The sequence below is a fragment of the Eubalaena glacialis genome, chromosome 9, assembly GCF_028564815.1.
Source record: "Eubalaena glacialis isolate mEubGla1 chromosome 9, mEubGla1.1.hap2.+ XY, whole genome shotgun sequence".
In the NCBI taxonomy this organism is placed as follows: Eukaryota; Metazoa; Chordata; class Mammalia; order Artiodactyla; family Balaenidae; genus Eubalaena; species Eubalaena glacialis.
In genome coordinates, this window is record NC_083724.1 from 74,572,755 (window position 1) to 74,585,166 (window position 12,412).

The window sequence follows — 12,412 nt, forward strand, 5'->3', positions numbered from 1 at the left end:
GAAGGTCTGAGACAGGTCCAGACTGCTGTGCAAGCTGCTCTGCCACTTGGGCCATATGACCCAGCAGATCCAAAGATGCTTAAAATACTAGTGTTCAGATAAGGAGCCTTTGGTAGGCCTCTAGAGGTGAATTGCAGCACACATCCTTAAGATTTTGTAGGAAAGCCCTACCATCCTCCACAGATAACTGATTTCCTTTTGAGACACAGCTTTTGAACTGCTAGTGGGACTTAGTAGAGACTGAACACTTAACCATGAGCCACAAAGTTACCATGCTACCCGAGCTACCATTAATGAACCAGGTGTCATCTAACCCATCAGGCCACAAATTTGAGTGGCACTCCTCTCCAGCATCAAATGGAAGTGGTATTTGCATAATTTGGCTAAGTAGACCCTGAAGGTGCAAGTTAAGTTACATGAAGACATGGCCCAAATGCCCATGGTCCCTAATCCTGCTATACTGCCTTCTTTCTCCTATTCTGTATCTATGACCTCATGGGAAGTTCTCTATGATCAACTGACAGAGGAAGAGAAGTCTCAGGCCTGGTTTATAGATGGTTATGCATGATATGCAGGCACCATTCAAAAGTGGACAGCTACAATACTTATAGCCCCTTTCTGGATATGTGCATAATTCATATCCACAAAGGCATTAAAATGCATATGGTATGTTTATGATTTTATAATCTGCATTATCAACAGACAGAAAACTTCTATATTTGAACTACGTGTAAATGAAATCCAAATATTTCTCTTACGATTTTACACATTGGATGCTTGAAAATGTCTTCAAAGTTAGGGCCTAGCTCCATACATTCAAACCCTGTCTTTTCTCAATACTTACACACTTGCTGGAGACCTTGGGATACGCTCATATCAGGCCTGGCCTTGCCATATTTTTCATATAGCTGGGTAAGTCAGAACAGTGGGTAAGTAGTAATATTCTTAGAAACCATTCTTTGATCAGGGTGACTAACAATAACATCACTACACATGGAGGTAAGTGCATATCACATAAAAATATTCCACTAAATAAAACTAAATATTTCCACAACTCAGCTTTCCCTTATCCAGGTCCTAAAAATATCCATGGTCAGTATCAAAACCAGTAAACAAAAAAGGGTGTGTGAAGGCATGTATGTTTAAGTGAAAATATTAGTAGCCTTAACCAATGGTGGTTAAAAGTTTATTTTTTCATACACACACACACACACACACACACGCACACATATACACACACAAATACTTCTAAGGTTCTTCCCAAGGTCACGTAAAGAGCTCTTTGAAAGTGAGGAGCCCTAGATATTAATCTCCATTAGCTTCGTGGTATATCTATCTCTGCTTCATAGAAGGTGTGTTGTATATTTAAGGGTGAAAATAAGTTGGCCAAAACTAACGGTAGAAAAATATTCTAAGCAATGTGTATAGCATACACAGGCCTCCTCTGAGTTACTTGGGGGAAGTTCATACATGGGAAAATATAAGTATCTCTCTGTGAAGAAACAGAAGACAGTTTCAGAAGATAGAAAGAGGATGTCAAATCATAATTTCCAAACAACTGAAAATAAAACTCTATTCGTCCATTATCTCTACCTATCTATCTATCTACCATCTATCATTAATCTATCGTCTGTCCAGTACTGGGATAAGATTTCAAAGTTAAATATAGAACTGGTAAATACTCTATAGAAGAATAAAAACATAATATTTTCTACCTAACAAAAATAATTTACACCTCTGGACAAAAATTAGTGGCAAGTCAGCAATTTTCTAAAAGTTACCATTCCTTTGCAGAGTCTGGACCTTAATTAATAATGTTAATAGGGAGAAGTAAGTCAAATAAAATTCCATAGCCTGTATCACCAGATAACCCATTAGGTGGGCTTGTTATACAGTGCTTTATTTTGTCATTGAAAGGGCAGGAAATAACTCTTCTAATTTTCAAATTTTGGGTAGGTTTTCTCAAGGGGTGAGCTAGGGCACTCTTCAGCTGTTAAGTAGTCTAGCTTGATGCCTAGACAAAGCAGTATCTTTGGGCTCTTCTATGCAAAGTAATAATAAGATTATTGCTATTTTTAAATCTTAAAACAACACTCAGGTAGTAGGAGAAAGGGTAAGTCGTAACAAAATAGTCTGAACCGTTAAGCACAATTGTCAAGCACTATTACATTTGGGACAGATAGGTGACAGTGGGGAGTTTATGTTATTGTCATAGAACAGAATTAAATTGAACCTGGTATAAACGGTCTGAACTCTTCAACCAACTGACCAAGCTAATTATAATGCTAATAATCAAACCATTGGGTGCTGTTCTCTATACAAAACTTTTCTACTCAGAAAGGATTTATGAGATATTTTCTTTTTTATTGCAAAATTCATGAAGCTTCTACTATGATTTATTGAAATCTACTGTATATGGAAAACCAATTTGGTAAACATTCTAACATTTTTCTGAAGATTTATGTTATATAAATTTGATACTTTCCTGTAAGCTTATATAATTCATTTTCCTTTCTTTTGAAATGTAGAATTGTTTAAGTAGTCCTTAGGGATATTACTATTATAGACTCATCTATAAATGCTACTTTTTAAATGTTTTTTTTTCTTTTTGACTCTTCACCAATGGCAATGCCCCAAATAATAAAAACATTACCGTGCTTTTTAAAAACATTAAACTTTCAAATAAGAATGATTTTTAAAATTTCATAAAATATAATGATTCAGCGTTTCTGTTAGTTCAAAGTTTCTAAGTTTGCCGTGGCTTTTCTCTGCAGCAATAAGCTTTTATCCTGTGTGGTTCATATGGGAAGTCAAACCAGCCTTTCAAGCTGGATTTCCCCTGTTGATAATTAATCAACAGAGTATTCCCGAAATATCACTTAACTCATCTCCTGATGCCCTGCATGAATCATAGCTCCGGAAAGAAGCATCAGCACACTTCACTAATGGGATCAAATGACTAAAATAATGGTGCAACCCCAGGATTGCATCTAATTGAATTTAGAATTTGTTATGCTCAATCTCTAGAGCAGGGTTTTCCAACTATGGGTACATAAGGTATCATTTGCCTTTTTTTTGCTCCTATTTTCTTTACCACCATCCACGGAGAGAACTGTTGAGGTGTTCCCTTCCATTCCCCCCTCCTGCGCCAATATTTCTGGACTTTGAAATTCAAATTTGATTTTTGAGTGGCGATAATCTTCTAGTGATAGGCAGTGTCAAGCCCTGTACGTGATTTAATTCTGGTGAGTAAAAGGAAACATAGGTGGATCAGTGCGCTAGATCGTTACTGTTGTTGAACTGTACAATGTCATAGTTTGCAGCAACCAAAATTCGACCTGCCAGATTCCATTCTGGATGAGCTGCTCTCAGAGAAAATAGCAAGATTTCTCTCTCTGGATCAAAACTAACATATGAAATAATGACTGTAGTTATTCACTGGAATTGAGTGGCGTTTATTTCAAGAGTGGTTTTGGCAATTTAAATTTGTTGCATAATCTGTGAGGAATAGAAATATATGGAGAAAAATGCAGAAAACAGTATAACAGTTTTCAGACACCTAATTCCTAAGCATGATTTCCTATGTGGTTTTACCATGCTGATAGCCTCTTTTCCTGGTGCTTGTCAACTTGTTTATTGGCACATGCCAGTTAATCAAATACTAATGCTGAAAATAGAAAAGGCGTGTTATTTAATTTTGGTTTATGCTAATGACTTCAACTCCCATTTAACCAAATGTTTTATGTTTGTAAAATAACACAAGTACTTCCTTCTTTCTCTCCCTAAACACATGCATACACACATACACACACACACACATACATACACACACACACATTTTCTGTTACTTGAGAATATAATCTAATTGATACATGGAAAATATTTTTCTTAATGTGTATAGCATTTTTAACCTCTACATATAATAATATTTTAAACTCTTTGGGGAGAGAAAAATATTCAATTAGTAGACTCTTGTAAATACCCAGCTTGAAAGATGCAGACGTAATGGAATTTGTTTTTGTGCTTTCCGCTTCCCTGCTACCAATGTATCTCACTAGAATGAAACTCAATATGTTAAATGAAATTACTTGTTCCATTTCCTGAATAAGGCTATTACAGAATTGCAAATCCCATAGTATTGAAAGTAGTAATTGTGGTATTGCTTGTTTCTGGCCTTGTCTCAAAGTTACAAATTATGTAGAGCTTTGATAAAATGTTGTATGATATCATGATGTCACTGCAAAAGTATTTTTTCATCTTATTTGAAAAACTTGTAGTGATTGAGGACCCCTCATTTTCTTCCACCTCATGAGTAGAATTTACAAGGCAATGAACAAAAAGAATGGAAGCAAATACAAAGTTAACTTCCACTCATTATGTCAAGTGACAAAAGAATTTAATGTTTAAAAGGCCCTGAAATAGTAATGATTATTTTCAATAAAAATGTGAATGAAAATGACTTCATTACAAAGCCAGTCATAAAACTTTTCTAATGAAGTAGACCTTAAAGATATCTATGTTCATATTTATTTTAGGGCATTGATAGCAAAATGAGCTCTGGTGAATGTAATGCTCAGTTTAAGGTCACTGCATTTAGACTGTAAATGTATTAAATTATTCAAAAATATATTAATTGTGTTGTTATAGTAATAGCTAAACTTATTGATAATTACTACTGTATGCCTTAGACCACTCTTTTTTTTTTGTAGCTGGGATCTCATTCAATCCTCAACAGCAATCCTAGGTGGTATTATTAATTTCCTCTATTATGAATTTGAGGAAATTAAGGCATAGAAATATTGGGAAACTTGCTGAATATCCTGCTTCCTTCTGTCCTAGATATACAAACATTAAGATTGCTTTTTACTTTTAACGGCATTGTACTGTAGTATAGAATTATATAAACTCACTTCCCTTTCAGAATGCCTAATGCTTTTTTGGAATGCAGCATTTGTCAATAGGTAGATTTGCAGCATGTGTATTATACATCTAATACTAGATACTCAAAGCAAACTAACTTCATAATATTATCAAAATCAGGTCTTCCTCCCTCACCCTTATAGCTCCCACTTCCCCTTGCTGGTGTACAGATTTCCTGTTCATAGATCTGCCAATCTCCTGTTTACTTATTATGACCTGCTCCAATGGTCATCTTGGTAAGAAGCATCTCCGTGAGATGGTCCCCTAAACTCAGGTGATTATCTTATTCTTTTGGTACTGTTCTATTACACACACACACACACACACACGCGCGTGCATATTCATGTTTTGCTCTCTTTCCTTGACGTACAAAAAAGGAAGAATGTTCTGTGATTTCAGATTTCAGGAGGTTGTTTATCCCAAGCCTAGCTTCTTGTGATACTCTGTCTACTTCTCTGTCATTGCCTGTTTCCTCTTAGTTTGAATGTCTGCAACTGGTGCCTCTCCTGGAGCCATTAGACTCACCATTGCAGCATGCTGTAAACCTCATCACAGAAATGACCCCAATACACGGTAGTCATGTTTTCTAATGTGTGTGTTTGTGTGTGTGTGTATGTGTATTAAAGATGTCCAATATTCAGGGTTCTAAATCCACATTTCTACCAGAGCACAAACTTGTAATTAGGATTGGAAATCTCCTGTCATTCACTTTGAATCCTTTGTAGTTCAAAAAGTGATTTTTTTATACTCGAAATTCAGTGTCAGTTAAAAAAAGCTTTGTGACTTCTTAAAACCAATTTTGACTTTAAACAATAATATTTTGCCAGCTTCTGAGGAATATATTAGAACAATATAAGATTTCTATTCTTATATCCTTTCTAGCTCTTCAAATGTTTTTGAAAAGTATGCTGACAGGTGATTAGTCAAACTGAGAACCAACTGCTGCAACTGTTTAATCTAAATGATAAGTGATTGCTTTGTTTTGAATACATTTCAACTAACTACTTGAGTAAGTTTCTGAGATGTGTACTATTATTTATAGTAATATATTGTCTCAACTCACATGTTTACATATATATATATATATATATATATAGTAAAGTTCCTTGACACTAAAGAACTCATTAATTTTTTTGTTTGTCCCAAATATACGCCCCATTAAAATTGCAAAGTGTTAGTAGCAAGAAGTGTGCTAGAGTTTGTCAATATGCTTACTATTTTAAACCAGTTGTTTTGAAAAAATGTATATAAGATATGGTCAATGTATTTGGAACCAAGTGTTAACAGCAGGACAAAGGTAAATTTATATATATATATATATATTTTTTTTTAATTAATTTATTTTTTTATTTTATTATTTTTGGGTGTGTTGGGTCTTTGTTTCTGTGTGAGGGCTTTCTCTAGTTGCGGCAAGCAGGGGCCACCCTTCATCGCGGTGCGCAGGCCTCTCACTGTGGCGGCTTCTCTTGTTGCGGAGCACAGGCTCCAGACGCGCAGGCTCAGTAGTTGTGGCTCACGGGCCTAGTTGCTCCGCGGCATGTGGGATCTTCCCAGACCAGGGCTCGAACCTGTGTCCCCTGCATTGGCAGGCAGATTCTCAACCACTGCGCCACCAGGGAAGCCCAATTTATATATTCTTAAAAGGAATAAAAGCTATTGTTTTAAGGTTTTTTGAGAAAAGTCCTGGGAATCCTAGGGAGTCAACAAATGGGGTTCTGAATTTTATGAAATAGTATGTGGTTGTTTTCAGGAATGAGTATGTGTGTTTTCCTTGGTCTTAAGATTTTCTCCAGGAATCCAAAGATATTCATGACCCCCAAACCAATATGAACCACAGCAACAAAAGTTGCATGTTTTAAAAATTATTTTATTAATTCCGGAACCATGGTGAATAATATCACTAGTGACTGAATCAATCTGCAAAATAATGTCCTACTAATGTTAACTGTCCGTAGTCAGAATTTTCCTTTAGGAAATATAAGTTGAAACCTGGATTATAAACTAGGCGATAACTCTGAAATTATCTCATAGCTCTACTGGTATAAACCAATGAAGATGTTTATAGGGCACATAGAACATAATAAAGCTCATTAATTCAGTCATTTTAAGGTATATATTATAATGACTAATTTGCTCTAAGTCACTTCTCTTGGAGCCAAATTTATATTTTGACTTGAGACTTTATATTTCCAGTTATTTTCTTCTTTGCCTTGTCTGGGTATCTTATAGCCTTACTCTAATCATGTTCCTTCATTTCACTTTTATACTACAAAATAACACAAACTTTCTTTTTTCTTGTTTTAGTTTACATCATAACCATGTGGGGTTTTTTTCCTACTAAAACCATTAAGTTTATATTCCAAATCAATTTATCTATTTCATGTGCCTTTTTATAACCTCTATAATTCGTCAGTATATTAAACCACTACCCCAGACTCACCGATTCTTAAAGGGTTCATCTGAGCATGTAATACCAGTTGTGATGTTAAGAGGAGGGAAGCATTATCCTTTATGACATGTTGTGGATAGACGAAAGAGTGTGAAATATGGAGAAAGATTCATTCAAAGGGATTCTCCTTAGCCATGTGGCATTAAGTATCTCTCCTCTGTGTGCTTCCATTTTCACATCTGTAAATAACATTTCAGAAAATTATTGAGAGGATGAAATGTAAAAATTTATATGAACCAACTTCGTAAACTACACATTCTTGCATAAATGTTAAAATATTGTCACTACATTTAGGCTTATCTTACCTCATGAGATTATGAATCCTTCAAAGGGTGAGTTGTTTCTGGTTTGGGGGCTGTTTTTGATGACTTCACCCTGGAGGAAACAGCTTGCCTAAGGCTTGACATGTAGGCCTGCTGCATTGCAAGCTCCCTGTGCTTATTTTTGGCAGGTTGTGCTGATTTATTGAGCTATTTGATTTATTTAATGTACCATGCCTTTGACTGTATATACTCTATAGCGGTCACTCAAAATGCAAACACACACATCATATGCTCTTTAATTACTCCCATCCCCCTTATTATCAATCACTGCCAATATCAAAGGAACAGCTGTGATTCATGCCATACAATTAAGGTCAGCAAACTTAGGTTTGCAGGAGTGAATAGCAGCAATTCTGTTTAAACTCCTTAACTTTAATTATAAAACTGGTCCTCAGGAAAATGGTATTCAGGATCAGCCTTGCTCAAGGTAAAAATGGAATGGAAACAAGATATAATTGGGCAAGTAAAGGAAAGAAAAGTAGGAGTAAAAGAAAAAATTGTTGAAAGAAGTGAGGAAAAGACAAAATAAAGATAATATAGTAGCTCTTATGCTACTCATCCTGATTTAGAGAAGAATGTAATTAATGTTCAGCACACACATACACACACACACTTGTAAAAAAGCCAATGGGCCAATCTTTGATACCAAATTACTATGTTTCAAGTTCTTGAATCTTACTCCATTTTCTTCACCTCTTTTGTTGCTGATTCATTATCTATTCTGTGTTTTCTTTTTATTAATCTTAACCATCCTTAAGTTTAGTAATTCTGTGTACATGTGCTTCTGGTAATACTACAAATATGATCAATCTCTGCGATCTCCCATTGGTCTACTTTTGCAGAAAGCTTTCTGTCATCTTAATCCTTTTCTATGCTCACAGAAAATACCCAACTTGAAAGGAGGCACTAATAGTTAGGAGAATGGAAGTGCAACCGATTTTCCATCAGGTATTTTATCGGTGCTATACAATTTCAAGTCTGTCCCAGTTTTTCATACATTTGTGGATGAAAAGAATATAATATACCTTATAATATAATATATATGAATGTATACAGGCATACCTTGGAGATATTGCGAGTGCAGTTCCAGATCACTGCAATAAAGATAATATTGCAATAAAGCGAGTCACACATATAAAAGTGATGTTTGTACTATACTGTAGTCTATTAAGTGTGAAATAGCATTTTTGTCTAAAAAAACAGTATGCATACCTTGATTTAAAAATATTTTATTGCTAAAATATGCTAACCATCATCTGAACCTTCAGTGATTAATAGTAGCGACATCAAATATCACTGATCACAGATCGCCATAACAAATATAATAATAATGAAAAAGTTTGAAATATTGCAAGCATTAACAAAATGTGATACAGAGACATGAAATGTGCAAATGCTGTTGGAAAAATGACACTAATAGACTTGCTCCACACAGGGTTGCCACAAACCTTCAATTCATAAAAAAAAATGCAGTATCTCTGAAGCTCAGTAAAGCAAAGCATAGTCGTGTACACTTGAAAATTCAAACAACGTTGCATATGCTCAGTAACTTAGGACAGAATAGTATTTTTGTGCTGTTGGGAGGATAGTATAACTTCTCAGCCTATATGTAGCCCTAACTCTGCTGGATAAATACATACCTGGTAGCAATGGCAATTGCCTCACTGAGATTTTCTGAGCTTTGTTTCTAGGGGGTCACTCCTGAAAATCAGCATTTGAGGAATCTTTGCATTTGTCCAAAGGGTCTGAAGTGCCTTCAAACTATTTTCCTCTCATTTAATCAATCACTTGCATGGTGCGGCTAATCTTCTGCAATAAAGCTTTTCAAGTTTTAATGTTTATTCAATTATAGGGTTCAATAATAAGAGGTATTTAATCAATTCTTGTTGATTTAATAAAATAAATTTCCATTCATTTATTGACAACTCTATAGGAAAGAATGTAGTCATCACTGTGTGAAATAAAAAGAATTGCAAATAGTCAAAATAACTGCATAAATATGGAAACCAATATTATTGATAAATTATATGGACCAATGCTTGTATGTTTCCCTTTTAAACACCACAACAACCTTTGTGATAGGAATCATTAACTCAGTTTTTATCTATGAGTAAAATTAGATGCAGAAGAGTTAAGAAGTTACCTAATTGTGCTGAGTCACTCTATGAAGGGAAAGGCAGATAGCATTGCCACCCAGGTATCTTGAGTGCAGGACTACACTTCTTCCACTATACCATATGTAAAAGTTTGGGTAACTGTTATTTTTTGTTTAAGTGAAGCCTTGAAAGTTCCAAAATTGTTTGCTAAGTGGGTTGAATGATTTTGGTGATAGGCAATGAATTGTTCTGTGTCCATTTTTAAAAAAACCAATAGATGTTCTTAAAACCAGTGAAAAATAGAAAGTGCATCTCAAAAAAGGCACAAAGTAACAAAGTAAGTTTGAAAGGGCAAGTTAGATTTTCTATTTTTATAGCACTTCTCTTCTTTAAGAAGATACACTTCTGAGTTTTTTTGTTTTTTTTGTTTTTTGATTCTGGAACATACCTCTGATTTTTTATTTTGAAAGTATTCAGAGGAGACCAGTTCTTCAAGTGAAAATTGTCACCTTGAGAATATGGATGATTTATCAGGTGCAGATTTTTTGTTTCTTGCAGAATGTCTGATGAGGTGAGATTCTTTCCTAACAACATCTTACAGATTAGTATCAAAAGCCTGAACAATACCATTGAAATCAAGGACATTCCTCAGAAAAGCAATCAATTGTTGTGGAATAGATAATGTGTTTCCTTGCAAAGCAAGAGAATAACTACTATGTGGATGTTATTAATCTTCCCTGACATCATTTTAACATTCCAATGTCCTGTATTAAACTATTTTCTTTTTTTCTTTCTTCTTTTTAAGGAAACCGAAAAGTGTACTGATTTATTGTCAAATTACAGGCAGCTGTATAGCTCAATCAAGGGGATTAAATTAACTATTTTCCAGTAAGTCAGGCTTACAGTTTGCACCATGTAGTAGAAATATGTCTTAAAATTGCCCTTTTGCATGGTAAAAAGGAGTTAGACTGGTTAAAAGGAAATGACGCCATTTAGTAGCCAAAGTCAGATATGTCTATATGTATGTAAGTATATGTGTGTATTTCTTTTCTAAATTAATATATACCTAGGACAAATTTTTAAAGAAAATATTTTAAAGAGATCCATGTTAAGCAAACAGTAATACACTTTTCTTCAATACTATTTAATTTTGTCATTTCCTCATGATAATTTTAATTTAGTGGCAGATACTCTTGAGAGAATAATTCGTGAGTTTACGAGTGTACCATTGCTGCTATAAATCACTTTAGTTGTAATAATGATAACTTTCATGCACTTTTAAATTATATTTATTTACAGATACTATTTGTAAATCAAACTAAAATAATATTTATTCATCATATATGCTTAATACAATGGCAGTCATGTATTTTTTACCAAGTTAAAATCTTATCTTCCAAATTATGTTTTCCTTCTGATTTTACTAAAGTATATTTGTAGTTAAAAAAAGATCACAAATTGCCATGCTTCACATTTGACGTTACACTTATTTTTTATTCGCTTAGCACTATCTTACACAGAGTATACTTTGTTTTATTTGAAAATTCTCTGAATTTTGAGTGCTTGATTTCATTTTCATTTATCAGCACGTAAGGATAGTGATATATTATGCATATTTATTACTTTCTTATAGCCTCTTCTCTGATGAAGGTGGGAACTCTATGTTAGTACAGTAACTAACCATTTATTATTTCAAAATATGGGCTTATTCATTTCCTTAGCATTTTTAAGCATAGTGTTGGACTCGAGGTATAAAAAATTGGTGAAAACGTTATTCCCTGACCTAAAAGACTTCACAGTCACAGGGAAAACATCTCTATGGAAATTATAATAAAGCATGGTAAGTATTAGGATGGAAGTGTGTAGCGTTTCTGACTCTGTATATAAAATGAAGTTTTGAACTCTGTCTGCGGTAGTCAAGGAGCCTAGGTAATGCTGAAGTTGAAAATTGGAGATTGTGTTAAAATATGCCCTGCAGGCCAGTGCAGGAAATCAGAGAGGGGAATGATGATGAGGCTTATGAAGTGTATGACATAAGTGTGTGTAATTTCATCATCAAGTGAAGTGTCCTAAAGGGGTAGTGATGGGTGTTTATTGAATGGTAAAAGGAAAGAGTCAGTGGAATTATAATGACTTAAACGTAAACAATCCATGGATGACTAAAGAATGCCAAGCAGCAGTCAACTGTTTTGAAGAGTGTTCAAGAACCTACCTGACACTAATGAAACTAAATCACATAGATGACTTACCTGCTACCATTCTAGTGCTTAATTTTTTACTTTAGTCTGAGACATTAATATGTTGAGACATCTCAACGTGGATGCATTTCTCTTGGAACACAAACAAACAAACCAAATCGGTTAAGAGACTATATTATATATCTTAAAACATATTACTGTTTCTCTTTTGTCTGTTTCTATGCTGAGTCCGCTGTAACATCTTAATCAGTTTCACTGATAGACTATGTCTATGCATATGGCAAGCTTTATTGGGGTAGAGATGTGTATAGAATAGGCACTCAGTCTAGGACCTATGTTATGGCATAACAGTATTCACTGAATTATATCTACCCAATTTTGTATCCCACTGTTGAGGTGAAAAATATTGCAGTGGAATTATGTAAA